The sequence below is a fragment of the Neovison vison genome, chromosome 12, assembly GCF_020171115.1.
Source record: "Neovison vison isolate M4711 chromosome 12, ASM_NN_V1, whole genome shotgun sequence".
NCBI classification, from domain to species: Eukaryota; Metazoa; Chordata; class Mammalia; order Carnivora; family Mustelidae; genus Neogale; species Neogale vison.
This window is the reverse complement of record NC_058102.1, coordinates 55,588,130-55,592,546: the sequence shown is the minus strand read 5'-3', so window position 1 is coordinate 55,592,546 and position 4,417 is coordinate 55,588,130. Positions and strand designations below refer to the sequence as shown.

General features: G+C 41.5%; 1 long non-coding RNA gene across 1 annotated transcript; it reads right to left on the bottom strand.

Annotated features, from left to right (window-relative positions):
• Nucleotides 1-712: 712 nt before the first annotated feature.
• On the bottom strand, nt 713-3,986 carry LOC122892540. Its single transcript, XR_006381419.1, has 3 exons — nt 3,963-3,986; nt 3,113-3,166; nt 713-734 (listed from the first exon to the last, which is right to left on the bottom strand). It is a non-coding gene; the product is annotated as an uncharacterized LOC122892540 (long non-coding RNA).
• Nucleotides 3,987-4,417: the final 431 nt, after the last annotated feature.

Below are 4,417 nucleotides of genomic sequence, written 5' to 3'. Positions count from 1 at the left end.
GCTGGAACAGATTGCTGTGCAAATACTTGGCAAAGTAACAATCTATTTGTGGATAAGCAGAAATTGGCTGTATTCTCAGTAGAGTTATGAACTGTCACTATTAACACCCATGAGTCACTAGCATCATGGTGGGCTGAGTGATTTTTCTGCAGCCTTCTAAGGCATATTATACTAAAAATGCCACTGTCCATCTGTCTAATCAGTGCCTGTTCCATTGATGTCACAGATATTTAAATGAACTTTTTTCTTCATGCCCAAATACACAGTGGCTTTATGTAATTCCCAGACCCCACTTGTGGGTGAGGCTGAGGTAGCCAATAATGTTGTTGTTGTTGTTGTTTCTTTTTATGGTTTCCAGGAAAAGAACTAGTGGAGAGAAGTTAAAGAGGGAAATAAGAAATAAGCTAATCCTGCACTTCTACGCGCCAAGCCAGAGCATCAGCGCATCAGCCTCACATTCTAGAAATGGAAGCAGTGAGGACTGGATGAAGTTGCAGACGGGTAGAATGGCCCTTAAGCCAACAGACTTTCAGTGCCAGAAAACTGCACATCATTGACTATGTGGCTCCATGTTCACTTGCTGAATCACTCATAAACTTACCTTGTGACCAGCTTTACTTCAGGACATAGAGGAAAGGGAATTCTGGGAAACGTGGCTCCAACTTGGCTAGGCTGACACAGTAGGAAGCCACCATAGTTAGTAAGCTTGATTAGCATCCTGGGAAAAGAAAATCCTAGAAGAGAGAAAGAGAAAATATCAATCATATCTCTCAACTATGAAAATAACTTTACCCTTTTGTAATTAGCAATCTGTGGGTAATACTTGGCAATGGTATGAATATTCTGATGTCCAACACAGTTTACCCAGTAGTCTCAGGATCTGTTGATGATCCTGCCCAAATCAATTTTTGCAAATTGCCTGAATTGACCCAAATGTGTTCAGTGGGAGCCCCTTTAGGCCAGGCTCTGAGACCCTTTAACATGATTCTTGGTCTTTGTATACTTTGTATTCTTCCTTACTTTGAGCAAAACAAGAGATCCAAGGCCCAATTTATGTTTTTCTGGCCCCAGACCTTGGAACAGATGTTTCTTCAAGGAACTCTGGTCTCTTTTAGTGGGGAATGGTATTTAGACAAGATCTTATTGCTAGGTGTACTCATTGCTACTGTGTGTTATTATACCTTGGCTTTTTCAATGCAAGTAATAGAAAATATATTTTTTAAAAAACTGTGGGATACCCGGGTGACTCAGTCAGTTAAGTGACTACCTTTGGCTCAGATCATGATCAGTTTCTTACATGTCTTGATTCTAGTCTCTTATCCCTATGTACTCCTGCTTCACTTATTCCAAATATTTCCTTTCTCTTTTTCTTCTGTGCTCTTCTGTGTCTCTAAGCCTTTCTGTTTTCCAGTCTTCCTTTGAATTCCTTTCCCATTCTTCACAGAAAACTCCTATTCATCCTTCAAAGCCCAGGTCAACTGTCATCTCCTTGATAAAGTCTTTCTTAACTCCCTCAGTAGAACTACTCATCCCTCTGGGTTCCCATAGATTTTGTGACACCATTACAACCCTACAATAGCATTCATCAGATTGTGCTAAAATTGCTTATTTTTGAATCTATCCTCACAGGGAGTCATTTTATGCACCTGCCCATTTCAAGCACTGTGCAAGTTATGTAGTGAATGCTAATGAATATTTGCTTTATGAGCAAATAAATGATGAGCAGTTATTCATCACTCCAGTTTCTGCTTATATACAATTTGTTATTTTCTTTCTTTCCTCTGGGCTTTCCTTTTTATAGGATGCCATTGTATAGATCTAACAATTCCATAAGTATGACCAGGCTTATGAGCATTTCATAGCTTATGACCACCCAATCTCTAAATAATTTCCTTCAGCAGATGATGAGTAATCTAATTATTGCATTTTAGAGCTGGGAGAAATGTAGAAGAATCACTGGATCCCTCCTTCTCCTCAAAACAGGATTTGAGCTTCTGTTTCCTGAAGAAGGAAAGAAGACTGTGGTTTTAAAATCTCAATATCAGGGGTGCCTGGGTGGCTCAGTCGGTTGAGCATCTGCCTTCAGGTCAGGTCATGATCCCAGAGTCCTGGAATGGAGTTCTGCATCGGGCTCCATACTCATCAGGGAGCCTGCTTCTCCCTCTCCCACTGCCTGCCGCTTCCCCTACTTGTGCTCTCTCACTGTCAAATAAATAAATAAAATCTTTAAAAAAATAAAAACAAAATCTCAACATCAACAGAGTGCATGATTTGCCTTTCAAATACATGTTGGGAAGTGCTTGAAATAAGCCACCATGATTTTGGACTGTGACATGGGTTGGGTGACATGGGGTGATATGGGCCGAATTTTAAGGTAACAAAGTAGGTCTTTCTTTCCAGGTCACACAAAATGCAAACACCTTGTCAGCAATATCCTCACCACCTGCAAAGTTCTTTGATGGACATAGTTGAGGGTGTTTTACCTACCTATTCCTTTTCTTTTTCCGATTTCTTGCTCTCTCACATTATTACAATTTTAATAGTCATCACTACTATTAAGTACTAAGCTGTTATGTTATTCATACTAATGTGATTCAGATGAAAATAGGGGTTCCTCCCTATTATCTAAGGATGATTTATTCAGTAATTTAAATAAATAGTGCTCCCCCACCAGAATCAGTTTGTAGGTGTGTTTTTCCTGTTCTCTTTCCACTCTAATATAAAGTGATATATTGTTACTCAACTCCCATAAGAGAAATGTCTTAGCAGTTTGGAGTGGGGCTGATGTGTGTCCTTTATTAGGGAGCACCTGTTGTCATACATCTTTAATCTTTAACCAAGTTGGTAGTGCTTACTCTGAAGAATAGTACAGCCTGGAAAACTGCCCAGGGAGATGGAAATTGAGATTTGCATTCAGCTTAGGATGTAATTTATCCAAACAGGTCCTGTGCCAGACTCTAGAGATAGAACATGGTCCTTACCTTCATGGAGCGAATTTTCTACTGGGGGAGCAGAATAATAAAACAAATGATTGATAAAAAACAAAAGCAATTTTAAAATGTCATGAAGGGAGCCAGTAAAAGTATACATTAAAGATAATAAGGGGACTTACTTTGATAGGTTGGTTGGAGATGGCTTCTCTTGGAAGTGATATTTATGTGGAGACCTGAAAGACAGGAAGGAGCCAGCCAGATGAAGAGCAAAAATGTTCCATGGATAGGCAAGAGCCTATGGAAAGGTCTTAGGCAGCAGAGACCGTGGCTCTTGAAAAGGAACTGAAGGAAAGGAAAATGGCGAGGCCGGAGCTTCGTGAAAAAGGGAGAGTGTGGAATAGAGCAGGGTGTGGCTGAAGAGGCAGGTGGGGGGTCAGATCATGCCTTGGGGGTTACCACTGGTGTTTGTATTATATTCTGAGGGTAATTGGAAGACATGGTAGGGTTTTAAGTGACCGGGTAGACCTTTTAGGATGGTCGCTTTCAGTGCTCTCAGAAGAAGAAATAAATACATTTAAAAATCAAACAATACTAAAAAATGTATAACTGACAATACCAGTCCCCTCCTATTACTTGTGCTCCACAAACTCCTATATTTTCTTGATATTTATCTTTAAATTTCTAGACAATATGGGTACCTTGCTGTATTCCTTAAAGGCCCGTGTATCCTATTTTTTATTGACATTCAAGAGACAGTCCCTCATGCACGGGTTAAAGCTTCATGTACACAGCTGGCTTTATTCTCGGTGACTAGGAGGCCTCTCAGGACAAGGAACACACAATGAACCAGCCAGATCAGTGTTGGAAGGTTACGTCTGTGGGGACACCTAGTTTCCCCAGGGAAGAAAATTCCGGTCTCTTGCCAGAGAACTTCCTTTTGACTCCTGTTGTTCTGGGAGCATGGCAGGGGACAGGAGGTGGGCTGGGTCGGCCTCCTACCGTAGAACACACAGAATTTCTATTAATTACCTGATTTTCGGCTCTGAATCTCACACTTGCCCTCCTTGGTCACTGGTGTCCAGAGGTAGAACAGCAAGCTTCAGTGCCTTAAAGACAAAGGCTCTAGTCTCCTGGCTAGTTTAGGGTAGGGTTCTGGTCACTTTTACCCTGAGGATGGGCAGATGGGGAAGAATAAAGAAATCTGCTTATGAAATGGTTTTGAGATGTTCATAAGTAGAGCTATGACATATTTAGGTAGGTGTAAGCATCGGGCCATGAGATGAAGTCTGGTCTGGATAGAGAAGCCTGGAGTCATCAGTTCTGGGGGGTATTGAGAGCCATGGAAATAGTACCCGTCATTCAGGACATTGTGGAAAACGGTGAGATGAGGCCACAAGATCCAATCCTGAGGCACTGCAGCAGGGAAGGAGGGAGCCGTGGACCAGGAATGAGGGAGTTGGGGGGAGAGTGGGTATTCTTGGTCC